Raw genomic sequence first — 19,241 nt, forward strand, 5'->3', positions numbered from 1 at the left:
GCTATGTAGTAAGAAAGTGAAGAAAACAGAAGAGGTATTTTCCCCAGGGGTCTCTTGGGCTTTTGCATGCCACCAATTCCTCTCTGAGGAACTGAAATGTTGAGGGGACAGTGTGGGGACTGCAAATAGAATGAAGGCTTCTTGGGCTAAAGCTGCTGAGAGCAGCTACCTAGTATCAGAGGTTAGATCTCTGCAATTGGGAATGGTAAGAGAGGTTTAGGAGCAACCTTTCCCTTAGAGGCCAACAACGGATACTCTCAGCTCTGGGCAAAGAATGGGAGTGGAATACATTACCAAGAAGCTTTCAGGTTATTGAATTCAGTAAACTGTCTTTCTAGTGTTTATGTTGAGTTGCCATTTTATCCTTTTTAATAAGTTCTTTTTCTTTTAAGCCCTTGGATTCATTGCTCTTGAGTAAGAAACTTGATTATCCAGCCTTGTTTTGTGCTCAAGCAGAATCATTTGTTCTCCCATAACCTGAGAATTTAAACTGAAATTGATTACCTATTTTTAGAAAGAAGCTCTAGATAAATCTGACTTCTTCCTCTGACAGTCAAACCTGGCAAGGGATTATGTGGCAAGGCCATCTGAAGGTAGGTATGGGGGAATTACATCCTGTATCTATTACCAGATGCATTAATATAACTAGGAAAGGGGGTAGGGTTACTTGAGAACTTTCTCCACCTTGGACTGGAAACTGGGTAGGAGAAATAGCATTTGTGGGAAGAGAATGAGAATGTAATGGTGGCATTCTTCAGATTTTATCTTGATATCAAAGATCGCCACAATTCAAGCAAACTTCTCTGAATCTTGCAGCTGGCTGCATTCCTTTCCATAGAGGCTTCAAATTTCTGAAGAGACTGACCTCAATACTCTGTGTGTTCTTTTGATTGCCACTGATGGATCTCCCATTGTGTGCAGGCTATCTGATAATTTTAATATGCTTGGAGAGCCTATTTACTCCTGGAGCTTCCTTACATATGTGAGTCTTCTCACTGGGTTTAGGCAGGAGATAGAGTAGTAGTTGCCCACAGTGGAGGAAAACAATCACGATACTGTCAGGATTAAACAAGACTCTGTTGTTCTCCAACATAGATTCTTCGGAAAAACTGATTCCTTTTCAAGAAACATGTAAGGAAATATCTGGGGGTTCTGAAGGTCCATGGGGACCTGGAGGGACAGTAAGATAGTCCCCAAATGCATCCTGGTATGTTTCAGGAAGAGGGTTTGGTCTTTGTTCTGAAACTGCAACCGTGACACCAGATTTCCCAGGAGAAAACTCATAGCAAGAGCAGTCATCAGGGGGCTGGATCTCCTGCGAGTCAGAAGTTAATTCCTCATCAGTGACGAGCGCCAGATGGCTGGAGTCTTTGGCTGATGGCAGTAAGAGGCTATCTGTGGTGATGTAGCCCAAGGAGCACAGCTGGGGAGAGCCAGTACAGCTAAGAGCCACTGGGGAGTTCTGCCCTTCTGGTCTCACATTCATGCATTTCCCACAGTCTGCCTGGGCTGGTGAAATTTCCTCCCCTTTGCTGAGGTGCTGCATCATTTCCTTCTGGCCTGGGAGCAGGAAGGGCTGCAGAGGAAGTGCTCCTGGCTGTGCCTGCCTCTGTGGAGCCTGAGGACAGGCTTCCTTTGGGAGGCTCACATACTGTAGGGACACTGATTTCCCATGGATTCCCGCTGGGACTGCTTGAAGGGCCTGATGCATATCAGGCTGGGAGGACATCATTGGGCTGTACAAGTATGGACTGTTGAAATCAAAACAAGGGAAGCAGTACTTGTAACAGCACTGTTCTTGCATATAAGCCTGGCAAAGCAGGACTGACCATCCGTATGAATTAACGGACATACAAGTGCAGCTGATGAAAATGAGGTTCTACTCAGCACTTCAGAGGTCTGACAGGGGTTGTATGGCTCCAGTGCAGAATGGGAAACCTTCACTTTCTCTTCCTCAGCTCCAGGGAATTCTGCTGAACTACTCCTAATAATCCTGTTCAGGTGAGAAACACAGAACTTATCTACTAATGACACCTCTCTATTTGACAGCTCTGTAAAGTGATCATTGTACACAAACAGGAGTTGATCTACAGAAGCACACCGTATTCCAGGAAGATAGAAGGAATCTTTAGCTGCATCTCTTGTATCTTCCTCAGGAGATGCAAGCTGCAGCCTTCTCTATGCCACAGTAAGACAATAACTATCTAGTGTTAACACTGACTTTTCTCAGTGCTAGGATATGCAAGCACAAATTGGCTTTTGAGAAAGACTGTGTTTATACTCTGATTAAAAGAGTGCTGGGAACTATCCTCTGACCCTCAGGTTAAATGGCATGGACTGTCTGTGCCCACACTATATAACCCTGTTAGTTTTCTGAGTCTCAACACAGTGTCCTTGCAGTCTAGAACACAGCTATGTTTTTGTGTCCTTTTTGTTTCTTCAGTTCAAAGTGTACAAAATAATGTGAGAATTATGTTGCAGCTATTTTCATAGTATGAAACTGTGAAACTTTGTGTTGCATGGCCTGGGTGCAAAGTCTTCTAGAATACTGTTGAAGGACAGTGGACACAGCCAAACCTGGTACACTCGTGTTTTATGTTGCCTACTGGGAATGGTTGCTACCCTGAGCTATATTTCAAATTGTACCAGGATGTTACCTTGTAGAACAGTAGTTGGCAGAGGCCAAACCATGGCAGGGGAGTACTGGCAACAAAGCAGTTATAAGACAGTGCTTGAATCTGTATCTTGACTGACTTATTTAGAAGTACAGATTCAGGCAGTGTGATTGCCAGCATCAGCATTTATGCAGCTCTAGAGCTTTCAGTGATATTTTGCAGCTACTTCTTCAAAATAAAACATCTGTCTCAAGGGTCTTATAAACTTTGAATATGAGTGGACAAAGGGAGAAGACAACATGAGGTTTCAGTGAAATAACATACATAACCTATCTTTCGTTCACATGTCTTATAGAAGTAGATGTTGAAAACAGCTGATCCTCTCCCCTAAGAGAAAGATAATCATTATGAAACCCAAGAGTTATTTTAATTTGTGGCAACCATTCCTGATTCCTCTGCAGGTTAGGATAGTTTCCTGGGCAGAGCACTATGGTCATCATCCCTCCTTATCTTTGAAGACCTGACACAAATTTGAGGCTGTATGGACAACATCGGTCTCTTTCTGATCAGGTCCACACTAGTCTGGGATCAATGAAGTCCTTCTCTGGTCACTCTCAAAGTCCCATTCTGCTTTAGGGAGCAGGAAGTATATCATTTCTAGAGAATGAAGAGTTGAGGGAATATGCCTATTTATATGAGAGGGAAGATGTGTTTTATGTTCTGGTAGGCTGTGAGGAAGACAACCAAAAAGATTTCCACCGTAGCAAGTCTACATCTTTTATTCAAATCTATTTCCAGAGAGAATGCAGAGAACATAAGGGAGTAGATTTCTATCCCCAGACTTCCAGCTGTGGAGGGCAAGGTCTGCAGCTGCAGGAATTCAATGTAATTTCTACAGACATTTGGGAGGAGTAAATAGACTTAGGAAACATACAAGTAAAAATTCCTTGCCCTTTCCAACTCAATGGATGAATCTGTGTATGTATGCCCTTACCTCATGGTTAGTAAGGAACCTTTCAGAAAAGGAATCAGGAGTGTGCTGTTTGCTTACCAATCCAGCACTTGAAGGCAGTTAGTCTGTTCCATGTTCTCAGAAGTGTTCTGGCTGAACTCTGGCTGGCTGACTGGCACTGGGCTGGCAGCTTTCTGAAAAGAGAAAATGAAGAGTGTGACAGTTTTAAGGAGAGAGATTCCTTTTAAGGCTAGGAAGAGCCAAGAACCATGGGGACAAGAATGCAAGTAGCACAGATAGACACTTAGGATGAGCAGGAGTTTCCAGGCATTCACACCACGTAATTAGCTTTACTTTTGTTTTAAAAGTAGTCTTTTCTCAATAACTTTTGTCCCCACAACTGTGTTGTTTTCATTCGTAAGGTCATGCCGTTTCACTACTTAACCACAGTGTAATACTGGTGCAGGAAATCTTTTAATAGATCAATTGACGCAGGTTTAAGAGGCTGCGTGTCTGAATGTATTCTTAGCCCCTTCACACCTCTTTCACTTCAGCTAACCTTTTATGTCAGCTTTTCTCTCTTTTGTCTTTGCTCTAGTATGCAAATTACCTTCAGCTTTCAACCTTAATTCTCTAGTTTGAACAAGTTGAGGTCTGTTTGTCTTCTATCTTCAAGTAACAATGGATGGTAATGTGGAAGCAATTTCACTGCTCTGGCAACAGAATGTGTTCAGTTTTCCAGAAGACTGTTCCTTCACTTCCGTGTCGACTATCCTTGACCTATCTTTACATAGCTAAGAGTCAGGGGATGGTGTCACTGCAGGTTTCTTCCACAGAAAACATCAGATACTACTCTGTGCAATACAGACTCTGATCCAGCACCTCATGAGGACATTGAGGCAATATTTCACCTGTAGGTATGTAAAGACAGTCCTTCTGCAACAGCTGAGCAAAGAAACAGAATTACTGGAATGTTCACAAAGCTTAATATAGGATAACTCACTTCAGGAATGGAAACTTTCAAAACCATGAGACAAAGAATAGAGAACGCTTGTGGATGGAGAACCAGATATGAGCTAGGAAACAAAGCTACTGAGTTGCTTCTTAGAGTGGGGACCTTGGACCAGCGGTTATTAGTGTCGCAGACCAAAAAACATTTAATGAAGTCTGTCAACAGTCAAATTAATCAGAAGGAACTTTAGAACAATGAATGAATCTACAAGGAGGATTTATAAGGGCCTGAAAAACATGCAGACATGCAGTATCTGATACAATCTAGCACCACACTTTCCCTGTATCAATTGCTGACTGCATACATGCCTGGGAAGCATTACCTGCTAATTTGAAAAGGGCCTGAGAAATACTGGATGCCAAATGACTAGTTAGCTGAGGTGCATGACAGCCGACCATGTGCAGCATTCTCAAGAACAGCACTAAGACCAGGCATTTCACTTTAGGTGAAGATGTGCTGTGGGATATAGGAAGTATTGCTGATACAGAAAACACAGGTAGAAAACTAACATTATTGCAGTAGGAGAGGTAGCTGAGAAGTTAATCTTTGTAAAGACCACCTATTCCCTGGAATCATGCATCTCTGACTTACATTGCAGGGAACAAGACAGGAAGTGGAAGTCAGTTAGCTTAATGATAAGATAATACACAGTGGCAAAAATAGCCTGAGTTCTCTATCTGTAAAATGAAGATTAGCAGCATTGCCTTAAGGAGATAGAGATACTGCAGATGTAAGATCAAATACAAATGCAATGGTTTCAGAGGAGACTCACAGAGAGATAAGGCTGTGGAATTATGATATTTAGAAACTGAAGCATGGAAGGAAGAAGCTTAGCCACTGTTTTTGCAAAACTCCAAGTATGCTCCATTCAGTGCCTCTTTTGGTGATATCCATATACTGAGATATAATTTCTCTGGATCACAAGCTTTGCATGGCCTCCAAGTATGAAATCAGGAAATAAGTGAAGGAGAGGGAGGAAAAGCAAGTCGCTTACTTCTAAAAATGCCTTCAAAGATGACACTGTGCAAGATACACACTTCCTTCTCTTTGCACTCTTCTTTCTTACCTATTCTGGAAAAATACCTTATGGGAGGAAATATAGCTCTCATCGTGTGGAGTCAACCTTCAGCAACTGCAGGAGAAGATATGGAGAGATAATCATGCAGTGAATATGGAAGAGAGTCAGGCAACATCCTGACCAGCAACAGAGAAAGGTCAAGTCCACCTAGGAACAGCAGACTTCATGTATGAGGAGTCTAGAAGCTATTTTGGAGTCAGGGGATGGCAAACAATCAGATGCATCAGAGGTGAGAGTTGGCTTTTTTTTTCAGCTCTTAGGTCCTGGCCACCAAGGCAGGAAAAGAGGCACAAGATCAAAGGCTGTAGCTGAGGGTTTCACCAGGCCCAGCCAGTCTCTGTAATCCTTCTGGACAGCACAGCAGTCTGTTCAGTGACAGTGCAGACCCTGAGATGGTAGCTTCCCCCTTAACAAGATATCCCAACACATTCTTTCCTTTTCTTTTCACAGAATCACAGAATGGTCGAGGTTGGAAGGGACCTCTGGAGATCATCTAATCCAACCCCTCTGCTCAAGCACAGTCACTGAGAGCACATTGCCCACAATCATGTCCAGACTGCTTTTGAAGATCTCCAAGGATGGAGACTCCACAACCTCTCTGGGCAATTTCTTCCAGTGGTCAGTCACCCTCTTAGTAAGAACCTTTTCCTCACTTTCAAACAGAACTGCCAATGTTTCAGTTTGTGCCCATTGCCTCTCGTCCTATTCCCAGGCACCACTGAAAAGAGTCTGGCCCCATCTTCTTTATGACCTCCCATAAGATACTTGCACACACTGATAAGATCCCTCCTAAATCTTCTCCAAGCTGAACAGTCCCAGCTTGTTCAACCATTCTTCATATGAGAGATGCTCCACTTGCTTAATCATCTTAGTAGCCCTTAGCTGGACTTGCTCCAGTAGCTCCATCTCTCTTATATTGGAAAGCCCAGAACTGGACACAGTACTCCAGATGTGGCCTCACCAGGGCTGAGTAGAGAGGCAGGATCGCCTCCCTCGATCTTCTGGCAACACTCTTCCTAATGCACCCCAGGATACAATTGGCCTTCTTGGCCACAGGGGCACACTGCTGGTTCATGATCCACTTACCCACCAAAACTCCCAGATCCTTCTCTGCAGAGCTGCTTTCCAATGGGTCAGCCTCCAGCCTGTACTAGTTCATGGGGTTGTTCCTCCCTAGGTGCAGGAACCTGCACTTGCCTTTGTTGAATTTAATGAGGTTAATTTCTTCCCATCTCTTCTGCCTGTCGAGGTCCCTCTGAATGGCAGCAGCACAGGCCTGTAGTATATCAGCTGCTCCTCCCTGTTTTGTATCAGCAGCAAATTTGTTGAGGGTGCACTCTATCATTTCATCCAGGTCATTGAGGAATAAGTTGAACAAGACTGGACCCAGTGTTGACCCCTGAGTGACACCACTAGCTACAGACCTCCAACTAGACTCTGCACCTCAGATAACAACCCTCTGAGCTCTGTCTTTCAGACAGTTCTCAATCACCTCACTGTCCACTCATCTAGCCCTCATTTCCTGAGTTTGCCTTTTCTCTTCATACTAGAATAGTTCCATGTCATACTTCTCCAAGTGCACCCAGCAAAGCACAGTTCCATCCTTACTCTGTGTAATGGGGCTCCCCATTGCAAACCAAGGCTCGTCTGCGCATAGAGCACTCTCTCATGCTGGATGAGCAGTGCCTCGCCCTCAGTTTTTCATCCTTTATTCCACTCGCACAGCCAACATGCTGCTAAATCTCCCAGGCCCAAGGCAAACCTACCTGAGGAAATACTTATAGCTGCAATGAGCAATTATTAGCAAAGTGATGATGACGGCTGGGAGCATTGCTGGGAGAACCACTGGTGACAGAACTGAAACAGAGGGTGGGCTGAATGCCACCTTCAGAGAAGATCAGAGCAAACTAAGCAACAGGTGAGGTCTGTGAGAAAGCTGTTGTCTGGGTCTGTCTGCATGAGCAGGATCAGGAAAATGGGATGGAAATGGAAAACATTCTAGAAGAGGGAAGATGGAGCCTAGCTATTAGTTGCATCTAACCACAAACACTTACTGCATCTCTTGATAGTGCCTGAGAACCAAAAGGCCAGAAATTTGTCCAGCTTTTACTGCAGAATCTTGACCACTCTGCAGGGCACAGCTCACCCCAGGACAGCTCAGCTCTCCATTCTTACATCCCAGGACTCCCACTCCTGCTTGTAAGCCACTTCATACTCCAGCGCATTACCCAGTCCTTGGTTTGCATCAGCTACTTTCCATGTCAGCAAGAAGTCTCCTGATCTCATCAAGCTAACTGAAAGGTTTTGAGGTGGGAGGGGCTGAACTGGAAGGTGAAGGTACAACATATGCGATATGATAGTGAGGAGAGGGGCTAAACTTTGTATTCTAAGAAGGGAAGAATCTGGCCATTTAACGATTCCTCAGGGATGCTCCATGTAATCTGATGTTGGTTTATAATGCAAAGAGCAATTCGAGCAATACCTGTGGAAATAAAATTATGAACAGAATAAGGGGTTAGAGAGAGGAATGCTTTTGTTCAGCTTTTTAGCTGCTTTCCAAAAGAGGATGCCTTATAACGCATGGTGCTGAAATAGAAGTTTTGATATCATTCCTCAGTCTCAAGCAAGCCATTGTTAAGATGGAATGTGTATTCCCATTTTTTCTGTTGTAGCCAAGTAAGAAAGGTACATTTCAGTCTATTTAGAATGCAGTAAACAGAAGCTGGTAAAATGGTCTTAAAATGGACATTAAACTCAACTCTTGCTTGGTTTTCCACTTAAGAGCTCATCTAAGTATCTTTTAGGATTAGGTATGAAAAAGAAAAGGAAAACTTTATGTGAAAAGCCCTTAAATACTCACAAATAGAAACAAGACCTACTGGCTTATTCTTACCACTCTGAAACAAGCAGACATTTAGCTCTGTCTACAGTATCAGATCTGATTTGAAGATACACTTCTTTTCATTATGTGCTCTCAGATTCCTGTGACACACCCAATTCATTTTGAAGTTTTGGCATTTAGCATGGCTTTCACCTTTGTGGAACAACAGGTCATTTCTTTGGTCCTGGTTACACTGAAAAAGGTATGAGTAGCTGAATAGGAAACTGACGGATATTCAAAACTGGCTTCTGAAACCTTCCCTCCATTCTTTTTTTATTCTGTTTCTAGTATTGTGCTTATCACTGTGTCGTGTTGGCATGTTCCTGTAGTGTGTAAAAGTGACACGAGTAACTTCTCTAGTATCAGGCACATCTGCTTCCTTTCCTCAAAGGAAGGCTCATATACAGTAACTGACTTCAGTTGGTAGGTGTCAGGGACCTGAGTACAACCTCTTCTCCTCCTTCTAAGGGTTTGGCTGCCTATGCACAAGGCCAGCTCTGTGCACGCACACACAGCTGTGTAACCTGGGATCAGATGGTTGTGAAAGAGCTGTGTGTGAAAAGCTTTGAGAAGCCTCATTGGGGACCTCCCCACTTTCACTCAGCAGCTGCTTTTAAACCTTGGACCTTGCCTGAGCTATGATGCAGCCTGATGATGTGCCTTGCTGATTCTGATGTGCAGAATTCACTTCCTAGTTTGATTTTGAGCCTGCCTCCTGACTATGGACTTGCTTCAGGATCTAGACTGATGGCTGATTCTGGTCACTGTCGCTGCAGCTACTTTGCTCTTCTTGTTACTGCAGGACTGTACCCTTGTCAGTGAGGTCACTGCCTCTGCCTGTTTTGCTGTCTGTTACCCTTAACTCCTTGCTCACCTCCCTCAGAGAGCTCACCTCCCTCAGAGAGCAGCCAGAGCTGCTTTCATAACAGTAGGGTTGGCAGTTTATGTGTGTAAATATGTATATTCTGCTATGCTTACATTAGAAAAGTTAGAAAAGGTAGGTCAGAGAACTGCAGACAGCAGCTAGAGCATAAGGCTTGTGAGGAATATGGAACTTCAGTATGCCTCCAAAAAAAATTATTTCCCCTGAGGCCTGTAAAGTCCATTGTGCCACAAGAACACAAACTGCTGAAGTTTTGAATGTGGTTCAGTACTCTGTGGAGCACTCTCCAACATCTTTGCTGTTTAGCCCTCCATCTCCTTCTTTTGATATCTATTTTTTTTCTCCTTCCCCTATCTCTTCTTCTTTTTCTGTCAGTTCCTCTCCCTCATACCTTCCCGTTTGACAGTTCTTTTTTTGAAAGGAAGCAGAAATAGCTAGGAGATAGTGACAAACACAGACCAGTATCTCTGGGAGGAAACCCAGTGAGTCAGACAACTGTGTACTTCTCTCTTTCTCATAGCATTTTTTTTTCAGAAATCAGCTACATAGCTGTGTTCTTAATGGCATAAAGAGGGAGAAGAAGCCTCCTTTACCATGCTAATAAGTTATCATCTCCATTGCATCTAATGTAATACATCTTTTTCCACTTGGCTGCAGTAATTAACATACCTTACCGTATTTTATACCTGTGACCTCACAGCAAAAGCAAAGGAGTGTGACTGAAAAGATAATGAAAACAACTTACCAGCATATCCTGCTTTCTTTTCTTCTTTATCCTACACAGATCCAACTTCCAGGATGTTGGGTACACCTGGGCATAATACTAGTGTCTGCATGCTGGATACCATCCTGTCTGAAAGTCTGGGCAGCTGTCCTTCCACCCAGCTCCATCTCTTAGGTTGGCTTTAGCAGCCAAGCTCCTTTGGACTCTTCACAGAACTAAGTATTTACTTTCCACGGTTCGGAGTAATATTCAGGAACTGATGAGCATCTGAGCACTCCACACATGCAAGTTGTAAGTGATTTATAGTCTTTGTAATAGTGGAGGGTTTACATAGGTATGTTCTCTGAAAAGAGAAAGCATTCAGAAGACAGATGGGTCATAAAGGAGATGATAGACAGAAATGGCAAAATCAGCATCAGCTCTGCTACTGTACTGGAGAAGGCAGAGAGAGAAGAGTGAGAAGCAGGGAGGTGAAGTCTGCTGGGAATATCCTCTGTATTGTTCAGCTCACACTGCATGGATTTCACAGATAAAATTTGGCTCTTCATGGAAAAACCTGGCAATAAGAACTCTTCAACAGCAGCTGTTGCTCATAGAGTTGGCTGGACTGTCTTTTTGTTGCCAATTATCAAGATTTTATCATGAGTCCTAGGACTGAGAAAGCTTCAACTTCTTGACTCTGCTCATATGTAAATCACAATGGTTATGCAAGAAAAAAAAGATTCTGGCCTACCAGTTGTGAAGAAAAGGTGAAATGGTTTTGGAATAGGGTAATGCTAATTTTCAAGAGATACTCTAATTCAAAAGATATATAAAGTCATAAGCTTGTTTTCTAAGCTTCACATGGCCTCATGACTACAAGCAAAAGGGCCTCATAACACTGGCTTATACCTGAAAAACTTCCTCCTTTTTCTGCTTGCAACTCCCCAAGACAGGAAACACAGTCCTTTTGTTACAGTGAGCTATTATCTAGGATGCAAAATCATAGTTCTGTTCATTTTCCTGAGTTGCAGAGGACTGGTGCTCCACGAAACTCAAACACAGAGAAGAAGCTGTGTAAGCAAGTATAAAACAGGAAACTTCAAAGAACAGCTCCCCTCAATAAGAAACCTCTTTTCTCCCATGAAGGACCCTTTGATATTTCCAGCAGGAAGAGATCAGAGTATCGAGACCAACTGAGCAATGCTGAATGGGGATTTACTTAGCTGAGTACTCACTTCAACATCATTGTCCTAAATTCAGTTCTGTTCTGAGTCCTTGATAAATCTCTGTATAGCTTTGTAATAATCGGAGGTCAAAGCCAAACTGGAGACTGCAGTAGCAGTAATGTAGTAATGTAAGATCTCCTGCTCACAGGATTTAGCCGAAGTATAACGTTGCCTTGTGTACCTCTTAAGCCCAGGAAGAATCTCGGGGAATGTTTAGAAGGATAACTTCTAAGAACATAATTGTGTATAAAGAAGGCCAAACAAAAGCTCTTACCAATTCAGTGCTCTTCTAACAATCAATAAATGTCTCAACAGCAAGGCAATAAGTGCGGGGTATGAATGAATGTTTTATCATTTCAGGCAGAAACCAGATGCCTCATTAAGCAGGACATTCAGCTTTGTCTTTGTGGGTTGTTGTAAAGGTGATGAGTACATTCAGCTGACCACCTAGTAAGTACACTTGTGTTAGCATGCCACTAGGAAGTCATATGCAAAGGGAGAAACTTCTTACAACAGCTCAGAGGAACATTTTCTCTGGTTAGCTGCAATGACATTTAAGTTACAGAACTGATAAGGAAAATGTATTTTAAAAATCTAGTGACTGAAAAATATGTGTCCCTCTGAGTAAACAGGTATATGTAGTAGACGGATTTGCAGAATCTGCTTTTTCTTTCATGAGAAAGCTCTGTGGAAAGAGGAGCTGTGCTGAAGTGAGGTCACCATTAACCAGAGAAAAGGAAAGTGCCCTTCCCTGATGATTCCAACTCTAAGAATAGGCAATGGAGTTCTCTCTGCTATGATGGGAACTACTGAACTGGGGTCAGCCTGGTAGAGAGCTATTTTTCAGAAAGAGCAGCCAAGAGATGGTAAGGAATGATTTTGCCATTCTTAGCAGGCCTACTGCAGCTAAAACATCTGTGCCGAAATACAGCCACTTTCAGATCCAAAACGTGAAATACACCACAAGGAAGAGATTGTTTCAGTTATCATAGGGGCATAGCTTGATAGACTAGAGAGTTCATAGCCTTCAGTACCATACATCATGCATAAGGCAAAAGAGTATAACTCTTCCAAGTACCAGGGATTTGCATCTACCTCTGGAAAGACAGGTGATCGACAGGCACACTTTTCAAAACCTTTTATTGCAATACCTTTTATTCAATACAATTTGAGAGCCTCTAATGCTGAGAGAAATGAATAATTTCTGAAGCCTTCCTCTTTAAACTGTGATTACTAGCTCCTGTGATTATTAGCTCTTTTCAGGTTTCTGAGGACACTACAAGCCTCACTGGCCCTGCTCAGCCTCTTCTGGGGCCTTCTGGGGGCCTGAGCCCCAACCCTGCCCAGGTGCAGGACCCCATTTCAGCTTAGCCTGGGGCCATCAGTCCCTGCCTCAGTGATGCTGTAGCAATGTTAATCTCCAGCTCTGCTACAGCCATGCCCCTGTCTGGTCACAGACCACATCTTCCTGGCTTGACCTCGGGCCTTCCCTGTCACCATGAACTTGACTGATTTGGCATGATCTGGCCTCTCAGCTGATCGTTGGTGCTATCCCTGGCTCTGCCCTGCTTGTCTCAGGCTGGTGGTGTGAAACAGGGCCCTACTGGTAAGGCTGCTACCCTGCTGGTTGCATTATCATGATCGATCGGCTCCCCATCCCTTAGAAAGCAGCCGTCACCTTAACAAAGAGAAAAGGACAATAGCAGAGAGACAAGAGGAATCAATAGACATAATAAAGGAAAACCCTTTGTTGGGGGAAAAAGAAGCAAAGACATGTTGGAAAAGAAGCTTTCTTACATAAAACAAAATGATACCTAACAATGGAATAGGTGAAAGTCGCAGCTCATTCAGGTAACAGTCAGGCCTACTCAGGTCTGAAACTTCATGACTACTCAGTTTAAGTAAATACTAACAGGCTTTGAACATGGTCCATAAAGTTTGGGGTCCTACCTAAATACTTTTTGTAACTCTGCTGAGATTGGAGTCTTTTTGCCTTTGCAGTCCCCAATGGGCACACATGCATGCCCCTTCATGCTCCTTTCACAGATATATTGAATGAGGTGTAACCTTATCCCTTCAGGTTCTTCTTAACAGACAGAATCTTATTTGTTTACAGAGACCTCAATGGAGAAAAATGAGGATTGGTTATGAATACTCACGTAGACTATGTCTCTTGAAACTCCAGCCATTCGTAAGTAATTGCTTTTCTCTTCTTTGCATGCACATACACTGTGTGTGTGAATCCAAGCAATACTGTTACTCCTCTCGCTTAATATACGTGGAGTTAGTTTTGGCATCCCTAGACGAGAAGGTTTATCTATGAGATTGAGTTCTTCTGCAATAGCACAGTGCTAAGTGAAGGTAAGATTTGGGTTCCCTTGGGGGAATCCGAGGCATTCCTCTTCTGTGAGGTTGCTACAGTAACTTGAGGTAACATGTAGTATGTCCTGATCACTGATAGCAAATTCACGCTTCTAGTCAGATAGCAGAGACTGACACCATCACTTACCTTGTTAGTTTGGGAAGAAATCACAGTGCCATTTGGGTCTTTTGCCCATTGAGAAACATATGTTACAAAGTTCTGCAAAAGAAACTTGAGAAAGTTGAAGGACACTATCCTCTAGACAATCAAGCTGTGAAATGATGCCTTGTGAGGCCTCAGAAAGAAACACTGGCATGTTAATTCCCTGTCTAAATTGAAGGTTAGCAACAGCTTTTAGCAGAAACTTAGGTTAGATGCTCTGGGAAACTCTTCTGGTAAAAAAGCTACATGGGAGAGATGAATCTAAATCCCTGAATTTTCCCTGCTTTATTTGCTGTGATAATAGCCACACTGAAAGCAACCTTCATGAGTATATAAAGTAGTGAGTAGATTGCCATAAACTCAGTGGTAATCTCGTCAAGGCTACTAGTACAAATTTAAATCTGATTGGGAATGGAATCTTTGAGCACCAAGAGGAATGGCTGCGAGAGCTGGGCCTCTTCAGCCTGGGGAAGAGAAGACTGAGGGGGGATCTTATCAACGTGTGTAAGTATCTGAAGGGAGGGTGTCAAGGGGACAGGGACAAACTCTTTTCAGTTGCCCCATGTGACAGGACAAGAGGCAATGGGCAGAAATTGAAGCACAGGAAGTTCCACCTGAAGGTGAGGGGGAATTTCTTCACTGTGAGAGTGACAGAGCACTGGCACAGGTTGCCCAGAGAGGTTGTGGAGTCTCCTTCTCTGGAGATCTTCAAGGCCCGCCTGGATGCAACCCTGTCTACCATGCTCTAGGTGACCCTGCTTGAGCAGGGAGGTTGGACTAGGTGATCTCCAGAGGTCCCTTCCAACCTTACTGATTCTATGATTCTGTGATTCTCTGACTTTAATTAATCCTTTAGGAAAACCCAAGATCATGAACGGACAAGACACCAAAAGATCATTTGCTAGTGAGTTAAAATCTAGTGGCCCAAAGTGAGATATGCCTTGACTGAATGGATGGAAAAGCCAAGCCTTTTCAGGTCCAAGAGAGGGCATGAGGGTGAAGCAGGATCATCGTTCAGACACTGCCTGGGTCTTGTCGTATCTGTATGCTTCTCTGCTGGAGGCATTTGCTGACTGCTTTGGAGTATGTTTCCCCAAACACTGGCTGTTCATAGTCTCTCCTGTATTCAAGGTCTGTTCTGTCTGGTATGTAATATCAAAGACATAGCAGTAGCTCAGTATGCCTCATTGGCCAGACTGGACCTCATCTACTAGATCTGGTCTTAATCTGCAGCAAAAGGTGACTCTCAAAAAGTGATCCTGTTGGAAATGTGCTCTAGCCAACACTGTGCCATGAGCTACTGAACAGTTACCATCTTGTGTAAAGGATGATGGATGTCCTAAGTGCAATAGGCTCCCTTCATGGGGCAAAAAAGGGAAAATATCTCCTTTACTTCTAATAAAATAAAACAAGAGCATGACCAAGCAAAATAAAAATGTGAACAGACATTTTACTAGAAAAGGCTATGCAGTTGAAAAGATGGCACGTATCATGAGGAGTTTAGACACTGTCTTTACAAGTGCTGGGAAAGGCCCCAATGGTTATGGCCTATATGCACATTACCCAAAAAGTAAGTGAGAGGTCATGAAAGCAAAAGGTACACCAGGATGTTAAAAGTAAGGTCCTACATAGTAGCATTTTTTGAAATGATCCTGATATCATACACTGTGACGAACAGCAAAGAAGAGATTTAGCCATGGTTCATTAAACTGTGTAGGGAAGAGGAGGTTATATTTATTAGTATCCGTAAATTTTTTAAATAGATTAAATTTCTGTAAGATGGGGTCCACCTAATCAAGATGTTATCAGTGCTGCTACACATGTAAGATTAAAAATTCTGCAAGGGAATTTTAAAATGAAAATCAAGAAAAACATGCCAGCTGTCGAAAGTATCTTCTTCAGACTAATGTATCTGTGTGGTCTGAAATCATAGAAAGCCTGTGACTTAGGAAAACATATAGAAGAGAAGGTAAGAAATACTGAAGAAAAACAAATAATATCCTAGGTAATCAGGGTGTATAAAACAGGCAACCAGATCAAGATGAGTATGTGAATACCTCTGTACAAATATTTCAAGTTTAAAAGATGCCTTTAGTGGCAGAACCACTGGTAGAGTTCTGAGAAATGCATGAGAAAATAGACATAGAGTTAATAGTTTGATATATCATATCTGGATTTCTAAAAAGCATAATAAAATCCCTCAAAAAGTGCTGTTCTAGAAACTAAGGGATAAAATGAAGGTTCTTGTGGAGATTAAGGTCAATTAAAAGAAAAGAAATGAGAGAAGTTAATTATTAGTTTTCATATTGGAAGATTGTTATCAATAAAGTCTTCCAGGAATTTATAATTTCAACATAATTATAAGTGAGCTAGAAGAGAAGGTGACAAGAGGTCACAAAGTTTGTATGATACCCAATCATTTAGATCACTCAAATTTAAAGAAGGCAGAGAAAACAGTGAATTATGAGGTATAAATAGTATATGAAATTCAGTGTTAATAAATCTACAGTAAATCATGTGATGGAAAAATAATTTAACTGTACAATAAGTTCAGAGAACCTATGAAGGGAGATAAATGATAACAGCAATGGGAGAGTACAATTATTGTAGACCAGGTAACTAACAGGTTTCTTGAATACCATATTCAGTTCTTGTCATCTCATCTCCGAAAGAATATTGTAGAAACCTAAAAGGTACAGAAGGGCAACTAGTATTATCAGAAATACGGAGTCCATAAGAAGAAAAACTAATTAGACCAGAATTCTTCAGCCTGGAAAAGAGACAGCTCGGAAATGATATGACAGAAGTTTATACCGTCACAAACAGAATTTGAGATGGTAAGAGCTATCATTCACCAGATCTCATAGAATAAGAATGAGGGAGCACTTTATCGTACAATTGATCTAAAATGAAAACAGGAAGTTGTGGATCTATTTTTGTTTGTACATCTTTTATTCACAAACAAATTGAGGAATACTATACTGTCAGATGATATGAAGCCAAAAATAAAGTGGTTTTAAAAAGGAATTAGCTACATTTCTACAAGCTGGTACCATAAGTAAATACTACCTGTAACAGCCCAGATGCAACCTCCACATCTGAGAGGCTCTGGGCCAGCTGCCAAGTAAACATATCAGTGAAGGATTTACTGATTTACTTTATACTTTTCCCCATTTATCATACTCTGGCTTTAAGCATCCACTATAAGCTATTGACAGAGTCAAAATAGTGGGCAAGATGCAGTGACTGATGCAGTGCAGTTATTCTTATGTTACTACACTATAGTGGCTGCTCCAAGTAGAATGGGAAGAAAATATCTTTAGATATTGAAGCAGCGCTCCATCATCAATCTAGAGTGAATGAATGAAACTAAAAAGTGTATGGTAACATTTTATGTACCTGTGAACGCGGCAGAAAGACAAGCAGGTTAGGAATGTGCTCCACGGCTATAGAAGAGGCAACAGTAGTCAGCTTGGAAGTTTGCAATGTATGTGTGCATGCTGGACGTGGAGATGGAACATTTTTTAAAATGAACATATGAAAAGCCAGCGGAGAGTTTTAGATGGTTTTACATCTAGCTTTCTACATAGACAAGTTAATCTTAAACAAGGAGGAACATAGGCTCTCCTACCAATATACTGGCAAGGACACAATGAAGCAACATAGTTTTTGACCTAAAGCTGGCTCATACTGAACAAGTTTGCAGAGCAGTCTGGGTCTTTTCACCTAACACCCTGGTGAAATACCTGTGGTGTAACATGAAAAGCAGTCAGGATCAAGGTTGGAACATACTGAAGTCTGCTGGCCACTAGGAAGGAGCTAAAAGGCAAAAATGGGCATGAAGCCATTGTGTTATTTGTTCCTCAATTATAGAACATGACAGCCAGGGTTTCCTTTCCCAGTTTCTTCATTACTATAGTGAGAACAGAGGGAACATGTACAAAGCGAGGAGATGCAGTGGAGAGCATTCAGTGGAGCTGTATGGAAATGAGATCATGTGTACAGATGCACCTGACAGAGAATGAACAAGAAGCTACTCAGAGATTTGCAGGATGTGTTGAGTTTGTTTTCCATTAACTTGTAGAGAGTTATAGGGGGTCTTATAAATTCTCCAGGTATTATTCTTTGAGCCCTTGGAGGGCTTTCCATTGTAGGCTTCCTCTTCTAGCAAACTATTCACCTTCCTTACATAAAAGACAACTTCTGGGCTATTGCAAACAGTTCAGCACGGATCTTCATTAGAACTATTGAGGCCACAACATACTTACTAATCCAGTCTCATGGAACCTCAGGTAATATATTTCTAGTTGAGAAGGATTCTGATAAGGAAATAGTAAGCTGATTACTTCAGAGCAACTGAGAGAAAATTGCCTACTGTTAAAACACAAACAGAATCTTTGATGTTTGGACATACAGTGAGGAAAGAGTTGCAATGATTTCACAACTACATATTTAATGCAAATAGTTACACAGTTGTGAAAAGTGATTTAAAGCACTAATTGAGGTGCCTACCTCGCCTTCGTTGACTATACAGGAAAGCTGAGTGAGTCATCAGTCGAATGCATAGGGCAAAGAGCCACTCCGGAACTATTCAGTAGGAAACTCTACACAAAGGAGCATGTCATAATAGGGTCCTGACTCACCAAAATGCTGCCTCCTCTCTTACCTATCGGTACCTAGCACTGGGGAAGGCAGCAGCAGCCTCCTTCTGCACAGTGACTTTGTGCTCAAGCTAATTATCAGGAATTTGAAGATCTAGGATTCTCAACAGTTCTTACATTCGTGAATCACCAGGCCACAGGATTTCAAATATTTTTACCACTTCTACTGTAGCTGGACCTCATGCAGAAAGGAATGCAGGATTCATAGGATTAGCAACAGACTAAGTTCATGAAAGCTTTGTTTCTGTAACCCAGTAAGAAGTAGGCTTCTCTAGCATGAAAGAATCACTGGTTATGATCCCTGCTTCCAAGGTTGTTTATACCTTTTATTTAATAGGCTTTGACAGATAATCAATAACTAGTCCCTAGAATGGGAACTCATACTGCCCCAAAATGATTTTTATAGTTGCAAAAGAAAAATGCTGTTCAGCTCCCCTAGCCTGGTGCTGGTGTGTTACTCTGGAAGGAATATAGCATTCCAAACTCCTGAGGTGATCTTATGATCATAATAGCTGCTCTGTGAGGGTCACATGAAATGTTCATCTGCCTATAAATCCTGCCTCCAGCAGTAGCCCCTGCAAATGCCCAATGAAGTGTAGCAGTACATGAGGAATGCATAGTTTTCAGAGTACTGATCACAGTGCAAATGGGCCTCATCCACGCTGAAAATCTTTTAAGGTGTTCTTGAAAATTCTGCTCTGCC

General features: G+C 42.2%; 1 protein-coding gene across 3 annotated transcripts in view; it reads left to right on the forward strand.

Moving 5' to 3' along the window:
- The first annotated feature begins 1,494 nt into the window (after positions 1–1,494).
- The window catches only part of PVALB (parvalbumin), an 81,735-nt gene continuing 63,988 nt past the window's right edge, over positions 1,495–19,241 (forward strand). The window contains exons 1-4 of one of the 3 annotated variants that reach the window (XM_062588642.1): positions 1,495–2,001; positions 6,108–6,275; positions 10,206–10,436; positions 13,470–13,544. The gene's annotated coding sequence lies outside the window, so the exon portion shown is untranslated. The remainder of the gene's footprint in view (positions 2,002–6,107; positions 6,276–10,205; positions 10,437–13,469; positions 13,545–19,241) is intronic. The other 2 variants (XM_062588635.1, XM_062588648.1) reach the window with 2 other exon arrangements.

Source organism: Rhea pennata, chromosome 1 (assembly GCF_028389875.1).
Source record: "Rhea pennata isolate bPtePen1 chromosome 1, bPtePen1.pri, whole genome shotgun sequence".
NCBI lineage: Eukaryota > Metazoa > Chordata > Aves > Rheiformes > Rheidae > Rhea > Rhea pennata.